Source organism: Electrophorus electricus, chromosome 3 (genome assembly GCF_013358815.1).
Source record: "Electrophorus electricus isolate fEleEle1 chromosome 3, fEleEle1.pri, whole genome shotgun sequence".
NCBI classification, from domain to species: Eukaryota; Metazoa; Chordata; class Actinopteri; order Gymnotiformes; family Gymnotidae; genus Electrophorus; species Electrophorus electricus.
Window position 1 is genome coordinate 29,224,544 of NC_049537.1, and position 26,727 is coordinate 29,251,270.

At 40.2% G+C, this 26,727-nt stretch overlaps 18 non-coding genes across 18 annotated transcripts; all 18 read right to left on the reverse strand.

The window, feature by feature from the left end:
• Positions 1-116: 116 nt before the first annotated feature.
• On the reverse strand, positions 117-188 carry trnah-gug. The gene has a single exon. It is a non-coding gene; the product is annotated as a tRNA-His (tRNA).
• Positions 189-1,533: 1,345 nt separating this feature from the next.
• On the reverse strand, positions 1,534-1,606 carry trnar-acg. Its single transcript has one exon. It is a non-coding gene; the product is annotated as a tRNA-Arg (tRNA).
• A 1,525-nt stretch (positions 1,607-3,131) lies between these two features.
• trnar-acg lies at positions 3,132-3,204 on the reverse strand. Its single transcript has one exon. It is a non-coding gene; the product is annotated as a tRNA-Arg (tRNA).
• A 1,525-nt stretch (positions 3,205-4,729) lies between these two features.
• trnar-acg lies at positions 4,730-4,802 on the reverse strand. Its single transcript has one exon. It is a non-coding gene; the product is annotated as a tRNA-Arg (tRNA).
• A 1,525-nt stretch (positions 4,803-6,327) lies between these two features.
• trnar-acg lies at positions 6,328-6,400 on the reverse strand. Its single transcript has one exon. It is a non-coding gene; the product is annotated as a tRNA-Arg (tRNA).
• Positions 6,401-7,924: 1,524 nt separating this feature from the next.
• trnar-acg lies at positions 7,925-7,997 on the reverse strand. Its single transcript has one exon. It is a non-coding gene; the product is annotated as a tRNA-Arg (tRNA).
• A 1,391-nt stretch (positions 7,998-9,388) lies between these two features.
• trnah-gug lies at positions 9,389-9,460 on the reverse strand. Its single transcript has one exon. It is a non-coding gene; the product is annotated as a tRNA-His (tRNA).
• A 1,344-nt stretch (positions 9,461-10,804) lies between these two features.
• On the reverse strand, positions 10,805-10,877 carry trnar-acg. Its single transcript has one exon. It is a non-coding gene; the product is annotated as a tRNA-Arg (tRNA).
• A 1,525-nt stretch (positions 10,878-12,402) lies between these two features.
• Positions 12,403-12,475, reverse strand: trnar-acg. The gene has a single exon. It is a non-coding gene; the product is annotated as a tRNA-Arg (tRNA).
• A 1,525-nt stretch (positions 12,476-14,000) lies between these two features.
• trnar-acg lies at positions 14,001-14,073 on the reverse strand. The gene has a single exon. It is a non-coding gene; the product is annotated as a tRNA-Arg (tRNA).
• Positions 14,074-15,464: 1,391 nt separating this feature from the next.
• On the reverse strand, positions 15,465-15,536 carry trnah-gug. Its single transcript has one exon. It is a non-coding gene; the product is annotated as a tRNA-His (tRNA).
• A 1,211-nt stretch (positions 15,537-16,747) lies between these two features.
• Positions 16,748-16,819, reverse strand: trnah-gug. Its single transcript has one exon. It is a non-coding gene; the product is annotated as a tRNA-His (tRNA).
• A 1,345-nt stretch (positions 16,820-18,164) lies between these two features.
• trnar-acg lies at positions 18,165-18,237 on the reverse strand. The gene has a single exon. It is a non-coding gene; the product is annotated as a tRNA-Arg (tRNA).
• Positions 18,238-19,762: 1,525 nt separating this feature from the next.
• On the reverse strand, positions 19,763-19,835 carry trnar-acg. The gene has a single exon. It is a non-coding gene; the product is annotated as a tRNA-Arg (tRNA).
• A 1,524-nt stretch (positions 19,836-21,359) lies between these two features.
• On the reverse strand, positions 21,360-21,432 carry trnar-acg. Its single transcript has one exon. It is a non-coding gene; the product is annotated as a tRNA-Arg (tRNA).
• A 1,391-nt stretch (positions 21,433-22,823) lies between these two features.
• On the reverse strand, positions 22,824-22,895 carry trnah-gug. The gene has a single exon. It is a non-coding gene; the product is annotated as a tRNA-His (tRNA).
• Positions 22,896-24,106: 1,211 nt separating this feature from the next.
• trnah-gug lies at positions 24,107-24,178 on the reverse strand. The gene has a single exon. It is a non-coding gene; the product is annotated as a tRNA-His (tRNA).
• A 1,345-nt stretch (positions 24,179-25,523) lies between these two features.
• On the reverse strand, positions 25,524-25,596 carry trnar-acg. Its single transcript has one exon. It is a non-coding gene; the product is annotated as a tRNA-Arg (tRNA).
• Positions 25,597-26,727: the final 1,131 nt, after the last annotated feature.

Genomic DNA, 26,727 nt, shown 5'->3' on the forward strand with positions numbered 1-26,727 from the left:
CAGGTGAAAACCAGAAATCCTGACTGCTAGACCATACAGGAAACTTGTTTTTCAGTCAAAAACAATTGAGAGTGGCCAAGAAGGCGGTCCACACGGAAGGGACCGGCTCAAAAGGTTGCCATGACCCGGAGTCGAACCGGGGTTGCTGCAGCCACAATGCAGAGTACTAACCTCTATACGATCACGGCAATATTCGCTTAGCACACAGGTTCCCAGTGCAATGTTTCCTCCCACAAAATGGCAAATTTGTAATGCTAGGAACCCCAGAGTGCCATTCTCTGAAATTCGCAACAATAATTTTTGCCTGCCACCTTTTTGAATCTACTTTAAATCTTCTAGTGGCCTAAATCTAAATCAAATGGTATGCTTGTATAATAATCCAATAACCTATTGTATTCTTGAGTGCTGAGGCTTGAAATCCAAGATGGCTGTGAATTCCAGGAATGCAACCCATGTCTCTCAAATTTTCTCCTCATAAAGGCTTAATTGGTTTAGAAATTCTTTTGTCTGTGTAAAACGGTGCTTTCACTCAAGTCGACGCTTTAGACATTTTTGGACAAAGAAGCTAATTGCGCCAATAAGATAATGTTTTCTTGAAATCCAAGATAACCTAGTGTATTCTTGAGTACTGAGGCTTGAAATCCAAGACGGCTGTGAATTCCAAGAATGCAACCCATGTCTCTCATATATCTTTTCAAATGTACTACTCTAAAAGGCTTAATCAGGCTTTAAAATAAATGTATTAAACAGAGTATAGTGAACATCAAGAGACAAACTTCAACTAGTTTTCCATGATATTTCAGGTTTTATGCTTCAGAAACCTCTTGTGCACATATGGGGCTATCAATCAACAAAGGCAATGGATGAAACATCCATGCTTGCAGAAAAAACAAAACTATCCATGTAGCATCAATGCAAAAGATTCTGGGGTATCCCTGTAACTCAGCCTTTCTAGGCTGAGTAACAGCTTCCTTCTCTTTTCAAATAGGTTTCCTATTGACAAGATCCTAAACAATCCAGCCAATTTGTTGAATGCAAGGGAGTAAATGCGATGTTAAAGTCATTTAAACATGGGCAGAACATGTTTGCTACTGCTACAGTGCTTGGTTTAAGCCTTATCTGTAATCAAACCATGCACCTTTCTTGCCAGGAGAATGCCAAAGTTTCTATTAGCAGGGCTGTCATGTTTGGATGACGCTTCATGCGCTACAAACAAATGGCTTTTAACTGCTATTTTCCATTATGAATCCATAATTTAATTTGACCATACCGGGAGTCAAACCCAGGTGAAAACCAGAAATCCTGACTGCTAGACCATACAGGAAACTTGTTTTTCAGTCAAAAACAATTGAGAGTGGCCAAGAAGGCGGTCCACACGGAAGGGACCGGCTCAAAAGTTTGCCCCAGCAAGACACCGGAGTGAGGCTGCGAGTAGCTTTAAATTTTAAAGTGATAGGGTGGTGCTTTCACTCAAGTCGAATTGTTAGCAATCGTGTGATGAATAAGCTAAATCTCAACATGACAGGAGATCAACGAGCCAGCTAGGAGTCGAACCTAGAATCTTCTGATTCGTAGTCAGACACGTTATCCATTGCGCCACTGGCCCGGAAAACTAATGCCCATGTAAGATATTTTCTGTATCAAATTACTTTTCTGTTTTTCGGTCAAAAACAATTGAGAGTGGACAAGAAGGCGGTCCACACGGAAGGGACCGGCTCAAAAGGTTGCCGTGACCCGGAGTTGCTGCAGCCACAATGCAGAGTACTAACCTCTATACGATCACGGCAATATTCGCTTAGCACACAGGTTCCCAGTGCAATGTTTCCTCCCACAAAATGGCAAATTTGTAATGCTAGGAACCCAAGAGTGCCATTCTCTGAAATTCGCAACAATAATTTTTGCCTGCCACCTTTTTGAATCTACTTTAAATCTTCTAGTGGCCTAAATCTAAATCAAATGGTATGCTTGTATAATAATCCAATAACCTATTGTATTCTTGAGTGCTGAGGCTTGAAATCCAAGATGGCTGTGAATTCCAGGAATGCAACCCATGTCTCTCAAATTTTCTCCTCATAAAGGCTTAATTGGTTTAGAAATTCTTTTGTCTGTGTAAAACGGTGCTTTCACTCAAGTCGACGCTTTAGACATTTTTGGACAAAGAAGCTAATTGCGCCAATAAGATAATGTTTTCTTGAAATCCAAGATAACCTAGTGTATTCTTGAGTACTGAGGCTTGAAATCCAAGACGGCTGTGAATTCCAAGAATGCAACCCATGTCTCTCATATATCTTTTCAAATGTACTACTCTAAAAGGCTTAATCAGGCTTTAAAATAAATGTATTAAACAGAGTATAGTGAACATCAAGAGACAAACTTCAACTAGTTTTCCATGATATTTCAGGTTTTATGCTTCAGAAACCTCTTGTGCACATATGGGGCTATCAATCAACAAAGGCAATGGATGAAACATCCATGCTTGCAGAAAAAACAAAACTATCCATGTAGCATCAATGCAAAAGATTCTGGGGTATCCCTGTAACTCAGCCTTTCTAGGCTGAGTAACAGCTTCCTTCTCTTTTCAAATAGGTTTCCTATTGACAAGATCCTAAACAATCCAGCCAATTTGTTGAATGCAAGGGAGTAAATGCGATGTTAAAGTCATTTAAACATGGGCAGCACATGTTTGCTACTGCTACAGTGCTTGGTTTAAGCCTTATCTGTAATCAAACCATGCACCTTTCTTGCCAGGAGAATGCCAAAGTTTCTATTAGGAGGGCTGTCATGTTTGGATGACGCTTTATGCGCTACAAACAAATGGCTTTTAACTGCTATTTTCTATTATGAATCCATAATTTAATTTGACCATACCGGGAGTCAAACCCAGGTGAAAACCAGAAATCCTGACTGCTAGACCATACAGGAAACTTGTTTTTCAGTCAAAAACAATTGAGAGTGGCCAAGAAGGCGGTCCACACGGAAGGGACCGGCTCAAAAGGTTGCCCCAGCAAGACACCGGAGTGAGGCTGCGAGTAGCTTTAAATTTCAAAGTGATAGGGTGGTGCTTTCACTCAAGTCGAATTGTTAGCAATCGTGTGATGAATAAGCTAAATCTCAACATGACAGGAGATCAACGAGCCAGCTAGGAGTCGAACCTAGAATCTTCTGATTCGTAGTCAGACACGTTATCCATTGCGCCACTGGCCCGGAAAACTAATGCCCATGTAAGATATTTTCTGTATCAAATTACTTTTCTGTTTTTCGGTCAAAAACAATTGAGAGTGGACAAGAAGGCGGTCCACACGGAAGGGACCGGCTCAAAAGGTTGCCGTGACCCGGAGTTGCTGCAGCCACAATGCAGAGTACTAACCTCTATACGATCACGGCAATATTCGCTTAGCACACAGGTTCCCAGTGCAATGTTTCCTCCCACAAAATGGCAAATTTGTAATGCTAGGAACCCAAGAGTGCCATTCTCTGAAATTCGCAACAATAAATTTTGCCTGCCACCTTTTTGAATCTACTTTAAATCTTCTAGTGGCCTAAATCTAAATCAAATGGTATGCTTGTATAATAATCCAATAACCTATTGTATTCTTGAGTGCTGAGGCTTGAAATCCAAGATGGCTGTGAATTCCAGGAATGCAACCCATGTCTCTCAAATTTTCTCCTCATAAAGGCTTAATTGGTTTAGAAATTCTTTAGTCTGTGTAAAACGGTGCTTTCACTCAAGTCGACGCTTTAGACATTTTTGGACAAAGAAGCTAATTGCGCCAATAAGATAATGTTTTCTTGAAATCCAAGATAACCTAGTGTATTCTTGAGTACTGAGGCTTGAAATCCAAGACGGCTGTGAATTCCAAGAATGCAACCCATGTCTCTCATATATCTTTTCAAATGTACTACTCTAAAAGGCTTAATCAGGCTTTAAAATAAATGTATTAAACAGAGTATAGTGAACATCAAGAGACAAACTTCAACTAGTTTTCCATGATATTTCAGGTTTTATGCTTCAGAAACCTCTTGTGCACATATGGGGCTATCAATCAACAAAGGCAATGGATGAAACATCCATGCTTGCAGAAAAAACAAAACTATCCATGTAGCATCAATGCAAAAGATTCTGGGGTATCCCTGTAACTCAGCCTTTCTAGGCTGAGTAACAGCTTCCTTCTCTTTTCAAATAGGTTTCCTATTGACAAGATCCTAAACAATCCAGCCAATTTGTTGAATGCAAGGGAGTAAATGCGATGTTAAAGTCATTTAAACATGGGCAGAACATGTTTGCTACTGCTACAGTGCTTGGTTTAAGCCTTATCTGTAATCAAACCATGCACCTTTCTTGCCAGGAGAATGCCAAAGTTTCTATTAGCAGGGCTGTCATGTTTGGATGACGCTTCATGCGCTACAAACAAATGGCTTTTAACTGCTATTTTCCATTATGAATCCATAATTTAATTTGACCATACCGGGAGTCAAACCCAGGTGAAAACCAGAAATCCTGACTGCTAGACCATACAGGAAACTTGTTTTTCAGTCAAAAACAATTGAGAGTGGCCAAGAAGGCGGTCCACACGGAAGGGACCGGCTCAAAAGGTTGCCCCAGCAAGACACCGGAGTGAGGCTGCGAGTAGCTTTAAATTTTAAAGTGATAGGGTGGTGCTTTCACTCAAGTCGAATTGTTAGCAATCGTGTGATGAATAAGCTAAATCTCAACATGACAGGAGATCAACGAGCCAGCTAGGAGTCGAACCTAGAATCTTCTGATTCGTAGTCAGACACGTTATCCATTGCGCCACTGGCCCAGAAAACTAATGCCCATGTAAGATATTTTCTGTATCAAATTACTTTTCTGTTTTTCGGTCAAAAACAATTGAGAGTGGACAAGAAGGCGGTCCACACGGAAGGGACCGGCTCAAAAGGTTGCCGTGACCCGGAGTTGCTGCAGCCACAATGCAGAGTACTAACCTCTATACGATCACGGCAATATTCGCTTAGCACACAGGTTCCCAGTGCAATGTTTCCTCCCACAAAATGGCAAATTTGTAATGCTAGGAACCCAAGAGTGCCATTCTCTGAAATTCGCAACAATAAATTTTGCCTGCCACCTTTTTGAATCTACTTTAAATCTTCTAGTGGCCTAAATCTAAATCAAATGGTATGCTTGTATAATAATCCAATAACCTATTGTATTCTTGAGTGCTGAGGCTTGAAATCCAAGATGGCTGTGAATTCCAGGAATGCAACCCATGTCTCTCAAATTTTCTCCTCATAAAGGCTTAATTGGTTTAGAAATTCTTTTGTGTGTGTAAAACGGTGCTTTCACTCAAGTCGACGCTTTAGACATTTTTGGACAAAGAAGCTAATTGCGCCAATAAGATAATCTTTTCTTGAAATCCAAGATAACCTAGTGTATTCTTGAGTACTGAGGCTTGAAATCCAAGACGGCTGTGAATTCCAAGAATGCAACCCATGTCTCTCATATATCTTTTCAAATGTACTACTCTAAAAGGCTTAATCAGGCTTTAAAATAAATGTATTAAACAGAGTATAGTGAACATCAAGAGACAAACTTCAACTAGTTTTCCATGATATTTCAGGTTTTATGCTTCAGAAACCTCTTGTGCACATATGGGGCTATCAATCAACAAAGGCAATGGATGAAACATCCATGCTTGCAGAAAAAACAAAACTATCCATGTAGCATCAATGCAAAAGATTCTGGGGTATCCCTGTAACTCAGCCTTTCTAGGCTGAGTAACAGCTTCCTTCTCTTTTCAAATAGGTTTCCTATTGACAAGATCCTAAACAATCCAGCCAATTTGTTGAATGCAAGGGAGTAAATGCGATGTTAAAGTCATTTAAACATGGGCAGAACATGTTTGCTACTGCTACAGTGCTTGGTTTAAGCCTTATCTGTAATCAAACCATGCACCTTTCTTGCCAGGAGAATGCCAAAGTTTCTATTAGCAGGGCTGTCATGTTTGGATGACGCTTCATGCGCTACAAACAAATGGCTTTTAACTGCTATTTTCCATTATGAATCCATAATTTAATTTGACCATACCGGGAGTCAAACCCAGGTGAAAACCAGAAATCCTGACTGCTAGACCATACAGGAAACTTGTTTTTCAGTCAAAAACAATTGAGAGTGGCCAAGAAGGCGGTCCACACGGAAGGGACCGGCTCAAAAGGTTGCCCCAGCAAGACACCGGAGTGAGGCTGCGAGTAGCTTTAAATTTTAAAGTGATAGGGTGGTGCTTTCACTCAAGTCGAATTGTTAGCAATCGTGTGATGAATAAGCTAAATCTCAACATGACAGGAGATCAACGAGCCAGCTAGGAGTCGAACCTAGAATCTTCTGATTCGTAGTCAGACACGTTATCCATTGCGCCACTGGCCCGGAAAACTAATGCCCATGTAAGATATTTTCTGTATCAAATTACTTTTCTGTTTTTCGGTCAAAAACAATTGAGAGTGGACAAGAAGGCGGTCCACACGGAAGGGACCGGCTCAAAAGGTTGCCGTGACCCGGAGTTGCTGCAGCCACAATGCAGAGTACTAACCTCTATACGATCACGGCAATATTCGCTTAGCACACAGGTTCCCAGTGCAATGTTTCCTCCCACAAAATGGCAAATTTGTAATGCTAGGAACCCAAGAGTGCCATTCTCTGAAATTCGCAACAATAATTTTGCCTGCCACCTTTTTGAATCTACTTTAAATCTTCTAGTGGCCTAAATCTAAATCAAATGGTATGCTTGTATAATAATCCAATAACCTATTGTATTCTTGAGTGCTGAGGCTTGAAATCCAAGATGGCTGTGAATTCCAGGAATGCAACCCATGTCTCTCAAATTTTCTCCTCATAAAGGCTTAATTGGTTTAGAAATTCTTTTGTGTGTGTAAAACGGTGCTTTCACTCAAGTCGACGCTTTAGACATTTTTGGACAAAGAAGCTAATTGCGCCAATAAGATAATCTTTTCTTGAAATCCAAGATAACCTAGTGTATTCTTGAGTACTGAGGCTTGAAATCCAAGACGGCTGTGAATTCCAAGAATGCAACCCATGTCTCTCATATATCTTTTCAAATGTACTACTCTAAAAGGCTTAATCAGGCTTTAAAATAAATGTATTAAACAGAGTATAGTGAACATCAAGAGACAAACTTCAACTAGTTTTCCATGATATTTCAGGTTTTATGCTTCAGAAACCTCTTGTGCACATATGGGGCTATCAATCAACAAAGGCAATGGATGAAACATCCATGCTTGCAGAAAAAACAAAACTATCCATGTAGCATCAATGCAAAAGATTCTGGGGTATCCCTGTAACTCAGCCTTTCTAGGCTGAGTAACAGCTTCCTTCTCTTTTCAAATAGGTTTCCTATTGACAAGATCCTAAACAATCCAGCCAATTTGTTGAATGCAAGGGAGTAAATGCGATGTTAAAGTCATTTAAACATGGGCAGAACATGTTTGCTACTGCTACAGTGCTTGGTTTAAGCCTTATCTGTAATCAAACCATGCACCTTTCTTGCCAGGAGAATGCCAAAGTTTCTATTAGCAGGGCTGTCATGTTTGGATGACGCTTCATGCGCTACAAACAAATGGCTTTTAACTGCTATTTTCCATTATGAATCCATAATTTAATTTGACCATACCGGGAGTCAAACCCAGGTGAAAACCAGAAATCCTGACTGCTAGACCATACAGGAAACTTGTTTTTCAGTCAAAAACAATTGAGAGTGGCCAAGAAGGCGGTCCACACGGAAGGGACCGGCTCAAAAGGTTGCCCCAGCAAGACACCGGAGTGAGGCTGCGAGTAGCTTTAAATTTTAAAGTGATAGGGTGGTGCTTTCACTCAAGTCGAATTGTTAGCAATCGTGTGATGAATAAGCTAAATCTCAACATGACAGGAGATCAACGAGCCAGCTAGGAGTCGAACCTAGAATCTTCTGATTCGTAGTCAGACACGTTATCCATTGCGCCACTGGCCCGGAAAACTAATGCCCATGTAAGATATTTTCTGTATCAAATTACTTTTCTGTTTTTCGGTCAAAAACAATTGAGAGTGGACAAGAAGGCGGTCCACACGGAAGGGACCGGCTCAAAAGGTTGCCGTGACCCGGAGTTGCTGCAGCCACAATGCAGAGTACTAACCTCTATACGATCACGGCAATATTCGCTTAGCACACAGGTTCCCAGTGCAATGTTTCCTCCCACAAAATGGCAAATTTGTAATGCTAGGAACCCAAGAGTGCCATTCTCTGAAATTCGCAACAATAAATTTTGCCTGCCACCTTTTTGAATCTACTTTAAATCTTCTAGTGGCCTAAATCTAAATCAAATGGTATGCTTGTATAATAATCCAATAACCTATTGTATTCTTGAGTGCTGAGGCTTGAAATCCAAGATGGCTGTGAATTCCAGGAATGCAACCCATGTCTCTCAAATTTTCTCCTCATAAAGGCTTAATTGGTTTAGAAATTCTTTTGTGTGTGTAAAACGGTGCTTTCACTCAAGTCGACGCTTTAGACATTTTTGGACAAAGAAGCTAATTGCGCCAATAAGATAATGTTTTCTTGAAATCCAAGATAACCTAGTGTATTCTTGAGTACTGAGGCTTGAAATCCAAGACGGCTGTGAATTCCAAGAATGCAACCCATGTCTCTCATATATCTTTTCAAATGTACTACTCTAAAAGGCTTAATCAGGCTTTAAAATAAATGTATTAAACAGAGTATAGTGAACATCAAGAGACAAACTTCAACTAGTTTTCCATGATATTTCAGGTTTTATGCTTCAGAAACCTCTTGTGCACATATGGGGCTATCAATCAACAAAGGCAATGGATGAAACATCCATGCTTGCAGAAAAAACAAAACTATCCATGTAGCATCAATGCAAAAGATTCTGGGGTATCCCTGTAACTCAGCCTTTCTAGGCTGAGTAACAGCTTCCTTCTCTTTTCAAATAGGTTTCCTATTGACAAGATCCTAAACAATCCAGCCAATTTGTTGAATGCAAGGGAGTAAATGCGATGTTAAAGTCATTTAAACATGGGCAGAACATGTTTGCTACTGCTACAGTGCTTGGTTTAAGCCTTATCTGTAATCAAACCATGCACCTTTCTTGCCAGGAGAATGCCAAAGTTTCTATTAGCAGGGCTGTCATGTTTGGATGACGCTTCATGCGCTACAAACAAATGGCTTTTAACTGCTATTTTCCATTATGAATCCATAATTTAATTTGACCATACCGGGAGTCAAACCCAGGTGAAAACCAGAAATCCTGACTGCTAGACCATACAGGAAACTTGTTTTTCAGTCAAAAACAATTGAGAGTGGCCAAGAAGGCGGTCCACACGGAAGGGACCGGCTCAAAAGGTTGCCATGACCCGGAGTCGAACCGGGGTTGCTGCAGCCACAATGCAGAGTACTAACCTCTATACGATCACGGCAATATTCGCTTAGCACACAGGTTCCCAGTGCAATGTTTCCTCCCACAAAATGGCAAATTTGTAATGCTAGGAACCCAAGAGTGCCATTCTCTGAAATTCGCAACAATAATTTTGCCTGCCACCTTTTTGAATCTACTTTAAATCTTCTAGTGGCCTAAATCTAAATCAAATGGTATGCTTGTATAATAATCCAATAACCTATTGTATTCTTGAGTGCTGAGGCTTGAAATCCAAGATGGCTGTGAATTCCAGGAATGCAACCCATGTCTCTCAAATTTTCTCCTCATAAAGGCTTAATTGGTTTAGAAATTCTTTTGTGTGTGTAAAACGGTGCTTTCACTCAAGTCGACGCTTTAGACATTTTTGGACAAAGAAGCTAATTGCGCCAATAAGATAATGTTTTCTTGAAATCCAAGATAACCTAGTGTATTCTTGAGTACTGAGGCTTGAAATCCAAGACGGCTGTGAATTCCAAGAATGCAACCCGTGTCTCTCATATATCTTTTCAAATGTACTACTCTAAAAGGCTTAATCAGGCTTTAAAATAAATGTATTAAACAGAGTATAGTGAACATCAAGAGACAAACTTCAACTAGTTTTCCATGATATTTCAGGTTTTATGCTTCAGAAACCTCTTGTGCACATATGGGGCTATCAATCAACAAAGGCAATGGATGAAACATCCATGCTTGCAGAAAAAACAAAACTATCCATGTAGCATCAATGCAAAAGATTCTGGGGTATCCCTGTAACTCAGCCTTTCTAGGCTGAGTAACAGCTTCCTTCTCTTTTCAAATAGGTTTCCTATTGACAAGATCCTAAACAATCCAACCAATTTGTTAAATGCAAGGGAGTAAATGCGATGTTAAAGTAATTTAAACATGGGCAGAACATGTTTGCTACTGCTACAGTGCTTGGTTTAAGCCTTATCTGTAATCAAACCATGCACCTTTCTTGCCAGGAGAATGCCAAAGTTTCTATTAGCAGGGCTGTCATGTTTGGATGACGCTTTATGCGCTACAAACAAATGGCTTTTAACTGCTATTTTCCATTATGAATCCATAATTTAATTTGACCATACCGGGAGTCAAACCCAGGTGAAAACCAGAAATCCTGACTGCTAGACCATACAGGAAACTTGTTTTTCAGTCAAAAACAATTGAGAGTGGCCAAGAAGGCGGTCCACACGGAAGGGACCGGCTCAAAAGGTTGCCCCAGCAAGACACCGGAGTGAGGCTGCGAGTAGCTTTAAATTTCAAAGTGATAGGGTGGTGCTTTCACTCAAGTCGAATTGTTAGCAATCGTGTGATGAATAAGCTAAATCTCAACATGACAGGAGATCAACGAGCCAGCTAGGAGTCGAACCTAGAATCTTCTGATTCGTAGTCAGACACGTTATCCATTGCGCCACTGGCCCGGAAAACTAATGCCCATGTAAGATATTTTCTGTATCAAATTACTTTTCTGTTTTTCGGTCAAAAACAATTGAGAGTGGACAAGAAGGCGGTCCACACGGAAGGGACCGGCTCAAAAGGTTGCCGTGACCCGGAGTTGCTGCAGCCACAATGCAGAGTACTAACCTCTATACGATCACGGCAATATTCGCTTAGCACACAGGTTCCCAGTGCAATGTTTCCTCCCACAAAATGGCAAATTTGTAATGCTAGGAACCCAAGAGTGCCATTCTCTGAAATTCGCAACAATAAATTTTGCCTGCCACCTTTTTGAATCTACTTTAAATCTTCTAGTGGCCTAAATCTAAATCAAATGGTATGCTTGTATAATAATCCAATAACCTATTGTATTCTTGAGTGCTGAGGCTTGAAATCCAAGATGGCTGTGAATTCCAGGAATGCAACCCATGTCTCTCAAATTTTCTCCTCATAAAGGCTTAATTGGTTTAGAAATTCTTTTGTGTGTGTAAAACGGTGCTTTCACTCAAGTCGACGCTTTAGACATTTTTGGACAAAGAAGCTAATTGCGCCAATAAGATAATGTTTTCTTGAAATCCAAGATAACCTAGTGTATTCTTGAGTACTGAGGCTTGAAATCCAAGACGGCTGTGAATTCCAAGAATGCAACCCATGTCTCTCATATATCTTTTCAAATGTACTACTCTAAAAGGCTTAATCAGGCTTTAAAATAAATGTATTAAACAGAGTATAGTGAACATCAAGAGACAAACTTCAACTAGTTTTCCATGATATTTCAGGTTTTATGCTTCAGAAACCTCTTGTGCACATATGGGGCTATCAATCAACAAAGGCAATGGATGAAACATCCATGCTTGCAGAAAAAACAAAACTATCCATGTAGCATCAATGCAAAAGATTCTGGGGTATCCCTGTAACTCAGCCTTTCTAGGCTGAGTAACAGCTTCCTTCTCTTTTCAAATAGGTTTCCTATTGACAAGATCCTAAACAATCCAGCCAATTTGTTGAATGCAAGGGAGTAAATGCGATGTTAAAGTCATTTAAACATGGGCAGAACATGTTTGCTACTGCTACAGTGCTTGGTTTAAGCCTTATCTGTAATCAAACCATGCACCTTTCTTGCCAGGAGAATGCCAAAGTTTCTATTAGCAGGGCTGTCATGTTTGGATGACGCTTCATGCGCTACAAACAAATGGCTTTTAACTGCTATTTTCCATTATGAATCCATAATTTAATTTGACCATACCGGGAGTCAAACCCAGGTGAAAACCAGAAATCCTGACTGCTAGACCATACAGGAAACTTGTTTTTCAGTCAAAAACAATTGAGAGTGGCCAAGAAGGCGGTCCACACGGAAGGGACCGGCTCAAAAGTTTGCCCCAGCAAGACACCGGAGTGAGGCTGCGAGTAGCTTTAAATTTTAAAGTGATAGGGTGGTGCTTTCACTCAAGTCGAATTGTTAGCAATCGTGTGATGAATAAGCTAAATCTCAACATGACAGGAGATCAACGAGCCAGCTAGGAGTCGAACCTAGAATCTTCTGATTCGTAGTCAGACACGTTATCCATTGCGCCACTGGCCCGGAAAACTAATGCCCATGTAAGATATTTTCTGTATCAAATTACTTTTCTGTTTTTCGGTCAAAAACAATTGAGAGTGGACAAGAAGGCGGTCCACACGGAAGGGACCGGCTCAAAAGGTTGCCGTGACCCGGAGTTGCTGCAGCCACAATGCAGAGTACTAACCTCTATACGATCACGGCAATATTCGCTTAGCACACAGGTTCCCAGTGCAATGTTTCCTCCCACAAAATGGCAAATTTGTAATGCTAGGAACCCAAGAGTGCCATTCTCTGAAATTCGCAACAATAAATTTTGCCTGCCACCTTTTTGAATCTACTTTAAATCTTCTAGTGGCCTAAATCTAAATCAAATGGTATGCTTGTATAAAAATCCAATAACCTATTGTATTCTTGAGTGCTGAGGCTTGAAATCCAAGATGGCTGTGAATTCCAGGAATGCAACCCATGTCTCTCAAATTTTCTCCTCATAAAGGCTTAATTGGTTTAGAAATTCTTTTGTGTGTGTAAAACGGTGCTTTCACTCAAGTCGACGCTTTAGACATTTTTGGACAAAGAAGCTAATTGCGCCAATAAGATAATGTTTTCTTGAAATCCAAGATAACCTAGTGTATTCTTGAGTACTGAGGCTTGAAATCCAAGACGGCTGTGAATTCCAAGAATGCAACCCATGTCTCTCATATATCTTTTCAAATGTACTACTCTAAAAGGCTTAATCAGGCTTTAAAATAAATGTATTAAACAGAGTATAGTGAACATCAAGAGACAAACTTCAACTAGTTTTCCATGATATTTCAGGTTTTATGCTTCAGAAACCTCTTGTGCACATATGGGGCTATCAATCAACAAAGGCAATGGATGAAACATCCATGCTTGCAGAAAAAACAAAACTATCCATGTAGCATCAATGCAAAAGATTCTGGGGTATCCCTGTAACTCAGCCTTTCTAGGCTGAGTAACAGCTTCCTTCTCTTTTCAAATAGGTTTCCTATTGACAAGATCCTAAACAATCCAGCCAATTTGTTGAATGCAAGGGAGTAAATGCGATGTTAAAGTCATTTAAACATGGGCAGAACATGTTTGCTACTGCTACAGTGCTTGGTTTAAGCCTTATCTGTAATCAAACCATGCACCTTTCTTGCCAGGAGAATGCCAAAGTTTCTATTAGCAGGGCTGTCATGTTTGGATGACGCTTCATGCGCTACAAACAAATGGCTTTTAACTGCTATTTTCCATTATGAATCCATAATTTAATTTGACCATACCGGGAGTCAAACCCAGGTGAAAACCAGAAATCCTGACTGCTAGACCATACAGGAAACTTGTTTTTCAGTCAAAAACAATTGAGAGTGGCCAAGAAGGCGGTCCACACGGAAGGGACCGGCTCAAAAGGTTGCCCCAGCAAGACACCGGAGTGAGGCTGCGAGTAGCTTTAAATTTTAAAGTGATAGGGTGGTGCTTTCACTCAAGTCGAATTGTTAGCAATCGTGTGATGAATAAGCTAAATCTCAACATGACAGGAGATCAACGAGCCAGCTAGGAGTCGAACCTAGAATCTTCTGATTCGTAGTCAGACACGTTATCCATTGCGCCACTGGCCCGGAAAACTAATGCCCATGTAAGATATTTTCTGTATCAAATTACTTTTCTGTTTTTCGGTCAAAAACAATTGAGAGTGGACAAGAAGGCGGTCCACACGGAAGGGACCGGCTCAAAAGGTTGCCGTGACCCGGAGTTGCTGCAGCCACAATGCAGAGTACTAACCTCTATACGATCACGGCAATATTCGCTTAGCACACAGGTTCCCAGTGCAATGTTTCCTCCCACAAAATGGCAAATTTGTAATGCTAGGAACCCAAGAGTGCCATTCTCTGAAATTCGCAACAATAAATTTTGCCTGCCACCTTTTTGAATCTACTTTAAATCTTCTAGTGGCCTAAATCTAAATCAAATGGTATGCTTGTATAATAATCCAATAACCTATTGTATTCTTGAGTGCTGAGGCTTGAAATCCAAGATGGCTGTGAATTCCAGGAATGCAACCCATGTCTCTCAAATTTTCTCCTCATAAAGGCTTAATTGGTTTAGAAATTCTTTTGTGTGTGTAAAACGGTGCTTTCACTCAAGTCGACGCTTTAGACATTTTTGGACAAAGAAGCTAATTGCGCCAATAAGATAATGTTTTCTTGAAATCCAAGATAACCTAGTGTATTCTTGAGTACTGAGGCTTGAAATCCAAGACGGCTGTGAATTCCAAGAATGCAACCCATGTCTCTCATATATCTTTTCAAATGTACTACTCTAAAAGGCTTAATCAGGCTTTAAAATAAATGTATTAAACAGAGTATAGTGAACATCAAGAGACAAACTTCAACTAGTTTTCCATGATATTTCAGGTTTTATGCTTCAGAAACCTCTTATGCACATATGGGGCTATCAATCAACAAAGGCAATGGATGAAACATCCATGCTTGCAGAAAAAACAAAACTATCCATGTAGCATCAATGCAAAAGATTCTGGGGTATCCCTGTAACTCAGCCTTTCTAGGCTGAGTAACAGCTTCCTTCTCTTTTCAAATAGGTTTCCTATTGACAAGATCCTAAACAATCCAGCCAATTTGTTGAATGCAAGGGAGTAAATGCGATGTTAAAGTCATTTAAACATGGGCAGAACATGTTTGCTACTGCTACAGTGCTTGGTTTAAGCCTTATCTGTAATCAAACCATGCACCTTTCTTGCCAGGAGAATGCCAAAGTTTCTATTAGCAGGGCTGTCATGTTTGGATGACGCTTTATGCGCTACAAACAAATGGCTTTTAACTGCTATTTTCCATTATGAATCCATAATTTAATTTGACCATACCGGGAGTCAAACCCAGGTGAAAACCAGAAATCCTGACTGCTAGACCATACAGGAAACTTGTTTTTCAGTCAAAAACAATTGAGAGTGGCCAAGAAGGCGGTCCACACGGAAGGGACCGGCTCAAAAGGTTGCCATGACCCGGAGTCGAACCGGGGTTGCTGCAGCCACAATGCAGAGTACTAACCTCTATACGATCACGGCAATATTCGCTTAGCACACAGGTTCCCAGTGCAATGTTTCCTCCCACAAAATGGCAAATTTGTAATGCTAGGAACCCAAGAGTGCCATTCTCTGAAATTCGCAACAATAATTTTTGCCTGCCACCTTTTTGAATCTACTTTAAATCTTCTAGTGGCCTAAATCTAAATCAAATGGTATGCTTGTATAATAATCCAATAACCTATTGTATTCTTGAGTGCTGAGGCTTGAAATCCAAGATGGCTGTGAATTCCAGGAATGCAACCCATGTCTCTCAAATTTTCTCCTCATAAAGGCTTAATTGGTTTAGAAATTCTTTTGTCTGTGTAAAACGGTGCTTTCACTCAAGTCGACGCTTTAGACATTTTTGGACAAAGAAGCTAATTGCGCCAATAAGATAATGTTTTCTTGAAATCCAAGATAACCTAGTGTATTCTTGAGTACTGAGGCTTGAAATCCAAGACGGCTGTGAATTCCAAGAATGCAACCCATGTCTCTCATATATCTTTTCAAATGTACTACTCTAAAAGGCTTAATCAGGCTTTAAAATAAATGTATTAAACAGAGTATAGTGAACATCAAGAGACAAACTTCAACTAGTTTTCCATGATATTTCAGGTTTTATGCTTCAGAAACCTCTTGTGCACATATGGGGCTATCAATCAACAAAGGCAATGGATGAAACATCCATGCTTGCAGAAAAAACAAAACTATCCATGTAGCATCAATGCAAAAGATTCTGGGGTATCCCTGTAACTCAGCCTTTCTAGGCTGAGTAACAGCTTCCTTCTCTTTTCAAATAGGTTTCCTATTGACAAGATCCTAAACAATCCAGCCAATTTGTTGAATGCAAGGGAGTAAATGCGATGTTAAAGTCATTTAAACATGGGCAGAACATGTTTGCTACTGCTACAGTGCTTGGTTTAAGCCTTATCTGTAATCAAACCATGCACCTTTCTTGCCAGGAGAATGCCAAAGTTTCTATTAGCAGGGCTGTCATGTTTGGATGACGCTTCATGCGCTACAAACAAATGGCTTTTAACTGCTATTTTCCATTATGAATCCATAATTTAATTTGACCATACCGGGAGTCAAACCCAGGTGAAAACCAGAAATCCTGACTGCTAGACCATACAGGAAACTTGTTTTTCAGTCAAAAACAATTGAGAGTGGCCAAGAAGGCGGTCCACACGGAAGGGACCGGCTCAAAAGGTTGCCATGACCCGGAGTCGAACCGGGGTTGCTGCAGCCACAATGCAGAGTACTAACCTCTATACGATCACGGCAATATTCGCTTAGCACACAGGTTCCCACTGCAATGTTTCCTCACACAAAATGGCAAATTTGTAATGCTAGGAACCCCAGAGTGCCATTCTCTGAAATTCGCAACAATAATTTTTGCCTGCCACCTTTTTGAATCTACTTTAAATCTTCTAGTGGCCTAAATCTAAATCAAATGGTATGCTTGTATAATAATCCAATAACCTATTGTATTCTTGAGTGCTGAGGCTTGAAATCCAAGATGGCTGTGAATTCCAGGAATGCAACCCATGTCTCTCAAATTTTCTCCTCATAAAGGCTTAATTGGTTTAGAAATTCTTTTGTGTGTGTAAAACGGTGCTTTCACTCAAGTCGACGCTTTAGACATTTTTGGACAAAGAAGCTAATTGCGCCAATAAGATAATGTTTTCTTGAAATCCAAGATAACCTAGTGTATTCTTGAGTACTGAGGCTTGAAATCCAAGACGGCTGTGAATTCCAAGAATGCAACCCATGTCTCTCATATATCTTTTCAAATGTACTACTCTAAAAGGCTTAATCAGGCTTTAAAATAAATGTATTAAACAGAGTATAGTGAACATCAAGAGACAAACTTCAACTAGTTTTCCATGATATTTCAGGTTTTATGCTTCAGAAACCTCTTGTGCACATATGGGGCTATCAATCAACAAAGGCAATGGATGAAACATCCATGCTTGCAGAAAAAACAAAACTATCCATGTAGCATCAATGCAAAAGATTCTGGGGTATCCCTGTAACTCAGCCTTTCTAGGCTGAGTAACAGCTTCCTTCTCTTTTCAAATAGGTTTCCTATTGACAAGATCCTAAACAATCCAGCCAATTTGTTGAATGCAAGGGAGTAAATGCGATGTTAAAGTCATTTAAACATGGGCAGAACATGTTTGCTACTGCTACAGTGCTTGGTTTAAGCCTTATCTGTAATCAAACCATGCACCTTTCTTGCCAGGAGAATGCCAAAGTTTCTATTAGCAGGGCTGTCATGTTTGGATGACGCTTCATGCGCTACAAACAAATGGCTTTTAACTGCTATTTTCCATTATGAATCCATAATTTAATTTGACCATACCGGGAGTCAAACCCAGGTGAAAACCAGAAATCCTGACTGCTAGACCATACAGGAAACTTGTTTTTCAGTCAAAAACAATTGAGAGTGGCCAAGAAGGCGGTCCACACGGAAGGGACCGGCTCAAAAGTTTGCCCCAGCAAGACACCGGAGTGAGGCTGCGAGTAGCTTTAAATTTTAAAGTGATAGGGTGGTGCTTTCACTCAAGTCGAATTGTTAGCAATCGTGTGATGAATAAGCTAAATCTCAACATGACAGGAGATCAACGAGCCAGCTAGGAGTCGAACCTAGAATCTTCTGATTCGTAGTCAGACACGTTATCCATTGCGCCACTGGCCCGGAAAACTAATGCCCATGTAAGATATTTTCTGTATCAAATTACTTTTCTGTTTTTCGGTCAAAAACAATTGAGAGTGGACAAGAAGGCGGTCCACACGGAAGGGACCGGCTCAAAAGGTTGCCGTGACCCGGAGTTGCTGCAGCCACAATGCAGAGTACTAACCTCTATACGATCACGGCAATATTCGCTTAGCACACAGGTTCCCAGTGCAATGTTTCCTCCCACAAAATGGCAAATTTGTAATGCTAGGAACCCAAGAGTGCCATTCTCTGAAATTCGCAACAATAAATTTTGCCTGCCACCTTTTTGAATCTACTTTAAATCTTCTAGTGGCCTAAATCTAAATCAAATGGTATGCTTGTATAATAATCCAATAACCTATTGTATTCTTGAGTGCTGAGGCTTGAAATCCAAGATGGCTGTGAATTCCAGGAATGCAACCCATGTCTCTCAAATTTTCTCCTCATAAAGGCTTAATTGGTTTAGAAATTCTTTTGTGTGTGTAAAACGGTGCTTTCACTCAAGTCGACGCTTTAGACATTTTTGGACAAAGAAGCTAATTGCGCCAATAAGATAATCTTTTCTTGAAATCCAAGATAACCTAGTGTATTCTTGAGTACTGAGGCTTGAAATCCAAGACGGCTGTGAATTCCAAGAATGCAACCCATGTCTCTCATATATCTTTTCAAATGTACTACTCTAAAAGGCTTAATCAGGCTTTAAAATAAATGTATTAAACAGAGTATAGTGAACATCAAGAGACAAACTTCAACTAGTTTTCCATGATATTTCAGGTTTTATGCTTCAGAAACCTCTTGTGCACATATGGGGCTATCAATCAACAAAGGCAATGGATGAAACATCCATGCTTGCAGAAAAAACAAAACTATCCATGTAGCATCAATGCAAAAGATTCTGGGGTATCCCTGTAACTCAGCCTTTCTAGGCTGAGTAACAGCTTCCTTCTCTTTTCAAATAGGTTTCCTATTGACAAGATCCTAAACAATCCAGCCAATTTGTTGAATGCAAGGGAGTAAATGCGATGTTAAAGTCATTTAAACATGGGCAGAACATGTTTGCTACTGCTACAGTGCTTGGTTTAAGCCTTATCTGTAATCAAACCATGCACCTTTCTTGCCAGGAGAATGCCAAAGTTTCTATTAGCAGGGCTGTCATGTTTGGATGACGCTTCATGCGCTACAAACAAATGGCTTTTAACTGCTATTTTCCATTATGAATCCATAATTTAATTTGACCATACCGGGAGTCAAACCCAGGTGAAAACCAGAAATCCTGACTGCTAGACCATACAGGAAACTTGTTTTTCAGTCAAAAACAATTGAGAGTGGCCAAGAAGGCGGTCCACACGGAAGGGACCGGCTCAAAAGTTTGCCCCAGCAAGACACCGGAGTGAGGCTGCGAGTAGCTTTAAATTTTAAAGTGATAGGGTGGTGCTTTCACTCAAGTCGAATTGTTAGCAATCGTGTGATGAATAAGCTAAATCTCAACATGACAGGAGATCAACGAGCCAGCTAGGAGTCGAACCTAGAATCTTCTGATTCGTAGTCAGACACGTTATCCATTGCGCCACTGGCCCGGAAAACTAATGCCCATGTAAGATATTTTCTGTATCAAATTACTTTTCTGTTTTTCGGTCAAAAACAATTGACAGTGGACAAGAAGGCGGTCCACACGGAAGGGACCGGCTCAAAAGGTTGCCGTGACCCGGAGTTGCTGCAGCCACAATGCAGAGTACTAACCTCTATACGATCACGGCAATATTCGCTTAGCACACAGGTTCCCAGTGCAATGTTTCCTCCCACAAAATGGCAAATTTGTAATGCTAGGAACCCAAGAGTGCCATTCTCTGAAATTCGCAACAATAATTTTGCCTGCCACCTTTTTGAATCTACTTTAAATCTTCTAGTGGCCTAAATCTAAATCAAATGGTATGCTTGTATAAAAATCCAATAACCTATTGTATTCTTGAGTGCTGAGGCTTGAAATCCAAGATGGCTGTGAATTCCAGGAATGCAACCCATGTCTCTCAAATTTTCTCCTCATAAAGGCTTAATTGGTTTAGAAATTCTTTTGTGTGTGTAAAACGGTGCTTTCACTCAAGTCGACGCTTTAGACATTTTTGGACAAAGAAGCTAATTGCGCCAATAAGATAATGTTTTCTTGAAATCCAAGATAACCTAGTGTATTCTTGAGTACTGAGGCTTGAAATCCAAGACGGCTGTGAATTCCAAGAATGCAACCCATGTCTCTCATATATCTTTTCAAATGTACTACTCTAAAAGGCTTAATCAGGCTTTAAAATAAATGTATTAAACAGAGTATAGTGAACATCAAGAGACAAACTTCAACTAGTTTTCCATGATATTTCAGGTTTTATGCTTCAGAAACCTCTTGTGCACATATGGGGCTATCAATCAACAAAGGCAATGGATGAAACATCCATGCTTGCAGAAAAAACAAAACTATCCATGTAGCATCAATGCAAAAGATTCTGGGGTATCCCTGTAACTCAGCCTTTCTAGGCTGAGTAACAGCTTCCTTCTCTTTTCAAATAGGTTTCCTATTGACAAGATCCTAAACAATCCAGCCAATTTGTTGAATGCAAGGGAGTAAATGCGATGTTAAAGTCATTTAAACATGGGCAGAACATGTTTGCTACTGCTACAGTGCTTGGTTTAAGCCTTATCTGTAATCAAACCATGCACCTTTCTTGCCAGGAGAATGCCAAAGTTTCTATTAGCAGGGCTGTCATGTTTGGATGACGCTTCATGCGCTACAAACAAATGGCTTTTAACTGCTATTTTCCATTATGAATCCATAATTTAATTTGACCATACCGGGAGTCAAACCCAGGTGAAAACCAGAAATCCTGACTGCTAGACCATACAGGAAACTTGTTTTTCAGTCAAAAACAATTGAGAGTGGCCAAGAAGGCGGTCCACACGGAAGGGACCGGCTCAAAAGGTTGCCCCAGCAAGACACCGGAGTGAGGCTGCGAGTAGCTTTAAATTTTAAAGTGATAGGGTGGTGCTTTCACTCAAGTCGAATTGTTAGCAATCGTGTGATGAATAAGCTAAATCTCAACATGACAGGAGATCAACGAGCCAGCTAGGAGTCGAACCTAGAATCTTCTGATTCGTAGTCAGACACGTTATCCATTGCGCCACTGGCCCGGAAAACTAATGCCCATGTAAGATATTTTCTGTATCAAATTACTTTTCTGTTTTTCGGTCAAAAACAATTGAGAGTGGACAAGAAGGCGGTCCACACGGAAGGGACCGGCTCAAAAGGTTGCCGTGACCCGGAGTTGCTGCAGCCACAATGCAGAGTACTAACCTCTATACGATCACGGCAATATTCGCTTAGCACACAGGTTCCCAGTGCAATGTTTCCTCCCACAAAATGGCAAATTTGTAATGCTAGGAACCCAAGAGTGCCATTCTCTGAAATTCGCAACAATAAATTTTGCCTGCCACCTTTTTGAATCTACTTTAAATCTTCTAGTGGCCTAAATCTAAATCAAATGGTATGCTTGTATAATAATCCAATAACCTATTGTATTCTTGAGTGCTGAGGCTTGAAATCCAAGATGGCTGTGAATTCCAGGAATGCAACCCATGTCTCTCAAATTTTCTCCTCATAAAGGCTTAATTGGTTTAGAAATTCTTTTGTGTGTGTAAAACGGTGCTTTCACTCAAGTCGACGCTTTAGACATTTTTGGACAAAGAAGCTAATTGCGCCAATAAGATAATCTTTTCTTGAAATCCAAGATAACCTAGTGTATTCTTGAGTACTGAGGCTTGAAATCCAAGACGGCTGTGAATTCCAAGAATGCAACCCATGTCTCTCATATATCTTTTCAAATGTACTACTCTAAAAGGCTTAATCAGGCTTTAAAATAAATGTATTAAACAGAGTATAGTGAACATCAAGAGACAAACTTCAACTAGTTTTCCATGATATTTCAGGTTTTATGCTTCAGAAACCTCTTGTGCACATATGGGGCTATCAATCAACAAAGGCAATGGATGAAACATCCATGCTTGCAGAAAAAACAAAACTATCCATGTAGCATCAATGCAAAAGATTCTGGGGTATCCCTGTAACTCAGCCTTTCTAGGCTGAGTAACAGCTTCCTTCTCTTTTCAAATAGGTTTCCTATTGACAAGATCCTAAACAATCCAGCCAATTTGTTGAATGCAAGGGAGTAAATGCGATGTTAAAGTCATTTAAACATGGGCAGAACATGTTTGCTACTGCTACAGTGCTTGGTTTAAGCCTTATCTGTAATCAAACCATGCACCTTTCTTGCCAGGAGAATGCCAAAGTTTCTATTAGCAGGGCTGTCATGTTTGGATGACGCTTCATGCGCTACAAACAAATGGCTTTTAACTGCTATTTTCCATTATGAATCCATAATTTAATTTGACCATACCGGGAGTCAAACCCAGGTGAAAACCAGAAATCCTGACTGCTAGACCATACAGGAAACTTGTTTTTCAGTCAAAAACAATTGAGAGTGGCCAAGAAGGCGGTCCACACGGAAGGGACCGGCTCAAAAGGTTGCCATGACCCGGAGTCGAACCGGGGTTGCTGCAGCCACAATGCAGAGTACTAACCTCTATACGATCACGGCAATATTCGCTTAGCACACAGGTTCCCACTGCAATGTTTCCTCACACAAAATGGCAAATTTGTAATGCTAGGAACCCCAGAGTGCCATTCTCTGAAATTCGCAACAATAATTTTTGCCTGCCACCTTTTTGAATCTACTTTAAATCTTCTAGTGGCCTAAATCTAAATCAAATGGTATGCTTGTATAATAATCCAATAACCTATTGTATTCTTGAGTGCTGAGGCTTGAAATCCAAGATGGCTGTGAATTCCAGGAATGCAACCCATGTCTCTCAAATTTTCTCCTCATAAAGGCTTAATTGGTTTAGAAATTCTTTTGTCTGTGTAAAACGGTGCTTTCACTCAAGTCGACGCTTTAGACATTTTTGGACAAAGAAGCTATTTGCGCCAATAAGATAATGTTTTCTTGAAATCCAAGATAACCTAGTGTATTCTTGAGTACTGAGGCTTGAAATCCAAGACGGCTGTGAATTCCAAGAATGCAACCCATGTCTCTCATATATCTTTTCAAATGTACTACTCTAAAAGGCTTAATCAGGCTTTAAAATAAATGTATTAAACAGAGTATAGTGAACATCAAGAGACAAACTTCAACTAGTTTTCCATGATATTTCAGGTTTTATGCTTCAGAAACCTCTTGTGCACATATGGGGCTATCAATCAACAAAGGCAATGGATGAAACATCCATGCTTGCAGAAAAAACAAAACTATCCATGTAGCATCAATGCAAAAGATTCTGGGGTATCCCTGTAACTCAGCCTTTCTAGGCTGAGTAACAGCTTCCTTCTCTTTTCAAATAGGTTTCCTATTGACAAGATCCTAAACAATCCAGCCAATTTGTTGAATGCAAGGGAGTAAATGCGATGTTAAAGTCATTTAAACATGGGCAGAACATGTTTGCTACTGCTACAGTGCTTGGTTTAAGCCTTATCTGTAATCAAACCATGCACCTTTCTTGCCAGGAGAATGCCAAAGTTTCTATTAGCAGGGCTGTCATGTTTGGATGACGCTTCATGCGCTACAAACAAATGGCTTTTAACTGCTATTTTCCATTATGAATCCATAATTTAATTTGACCATACCGGGAGTCAAACCCAGGTGAAAACCAGAAATCCTGACTGCTAGACCATACAGGAAACTTGTTTTTCAGTCAAAAACAATTGAGAGTGGCCAAGAAGGCGGTCCACATGGAAGGGACCGGCTCAAAAGGTTGCCATGACCCGGAGTCGAACCGGGGTTGCTGCAGCCACAATGCAGAGTACTAACCTCTATACGATCACGGCAATATTCGCTTAGCACACAGGTTCCCACTGCAATGTTTCCTCACACAAAATGGCAAATTTGTAATGCTAGGAACCCCAGAGTGCCATTCTCTGAAATTCGCAACAATAATTTTTGCCTGCCACCTTTTTGAATCTACTTTAAATCTTCTAGTGGCCTAAATCTAAATCAAATGGTATGCTTGTATAATAATCCAATAACCTATTGTATTCTTGAGTGCTGAGGCTTGAAATCCAAGATGGCTGTGAATTCCAGGAATGCAACCCATGTCTCTCAAATTTTCTCCTCATAAAGGCTTAATTGGTTTAGAAATTCTTTTGTCTGTGTAAAACGGTGCTTTCACTCAAGTCGACGCTTTAGACATTTTTGGACAAAGAAGCTAATTGCGCCAATAAGATAATGTTTTCTTGAAATCCAAGATAACCTAGTGTATTCTTGAGTACTGAGGCTTGAAATCCAAGACGGCTGTGAATTCCAAGAATGCAACCCATGTCTCTCATATATCTTTTCAAATGTACTACTCTAAAAGGCTTAATCAGGCTTTAAAATAAATGTATTAAACAGAGTATAGTGAACATCAAGAGACAAACTTCAACTAGTTTTCCATGATATTTCAGGTTTTATGCTTCAGAAACCTCTTGTGCACATATGGGGCTATCAATCAACAAAGGCAATGGATGAAACATCCATGCTTGCAGAAAAAACAAAACTATCCATGTAGCATCAATGCAAAAGATTCTGGGGTATCCCTGTAACTCAGCCTTTCTAGGCTGAGTAACAGCTTCCTTCTCTTTTCAAATAGGTTTCCTATTGACAAGATCCTAAACAATCCAGCCAATTTGTTGAATGCAAGGGAGTAAATGCGATGTTAAAGTCATTTAAACATGGGCAGAACATGTTTGCTACTGCTACAGTGCTTGGTTTAAGCCTTATCTGTAATCAAACCATGCACCTTTCTTGCCAGGAGAATGCCAAAGTTTCTATTAGCAGGGCTGTCATGTTTGGATGACGCTTCATGCGCTACAAACAAATGGCTTTTAACTGCTATTTTCCATTATGAATCCATAATTTAATTTGACCATACCGGGAGTCAAACCCAGGTGAAAACCAGAAATCCTGACTGCTAGACCATACAGGAAACTTGTTTTTCAGTCAAAAACAATTGAGAGTGGCCAAGAAGGCGGTCCACACGGAAGGGACCGGCTCAAAAGTTTGCCCCAGCAAGACACCGGAGTGAGGCTGCGAGTAGCTTTAAATTTTAAAGTGATAGGGTGGTGCTTTCACTCAAGTCGAATTGTTAGCAATCGTGTGATGAATAAGCTAAATCTCAACATGACAGGAGATCAACGAGCCAGCTAGGAGTCGAACCTAGAATCTTCTGATTCGTAGTCAGACACGTTATCCATTGCGCCACTGGCCCAGAAAACTAATGCCCATGTAAGATATTTTCTGTATCAAATTACTTTTCTGTTTTTCAGGTCAAAAACAATTGACAGTGGACAAGAAGGCGGTCCACACGGAAGGGACCGGCTCAAAAGGTTGCCGTGACCCGGAGTTGCTGCAGCCACAATGCAGAGTACTAACCTCTATACGATCACGGCAATATTCGCTTAGCACACAGGTTCCCAGTGCAATGTTTCCTCCCACAAAATGGCAAATTTGTAATGCTAGGAACCCAAGAGTGCCATTCTCTGAAATTCGCAACAATAATTTTTGCCTGCCACCTTTTTGAATCTACTTTAAATCTTCTAGTGGCCTAAATCTAAATCAAATGGTATGCTTGTATAATAATCCAATAACCTATTGTATTCTTGAGTGCTGAGGCTTGAAATCCAAGATGGCTGTGAATTCCAGGAATGCAACCCATGTCTCTCAAATTTTCTCCTCATAAAGGCTTAATTGGTTTAGAAATTCTTTTGTCTGTGTAAAACGGTGCTTTCACTCAAGTCGACGCTTTAGACATTTTTGGACAAAGAAGCTAATTGCGCCAATAAGATAATGTTTTCTTGAAATCCAAGATAACCTAGTGTATTCTTGAGTACTGAGGCTTGAAATCCAAGACGGCTGTGAATTCCAAGAATGCAACCCATGTCTCTCATATATCTTTTCAAATGTACTACTCTAAAAGGCTTAATCAGGCTTTAAAATAAATGTATTAAACAGAGTATAGTGAACATCAAGAGACAAACTTCAACTAGTTTTCCATGATATTTCAGGTTTTATGCTTCAGAAACCTCTTGTGCACATATGGGGCTATCAATCAACAAAGGCAATGGATGAAACATCCATGCTTGCAGAAAAAACAAAACTATCCATGTAGCATCAATGCAAAAGATTCTGGGGTATCCCTGTAACTCAGCCTTTCTAGGCTGAGTAACAGCTTCCTTCTCTTTTCAAATAGGTTTCCTATTGACAAGATCCTAAACAATCCAGCCAATTTGTTGAATGCAAGGGAGTAAATGCGATGTTAAAGTCATTTAAACATGGGCAGAACATGTTTGCTACTGCTACAGTGCTTGGTTTAAGCCTTATCTGTAATCAAACCATGCAC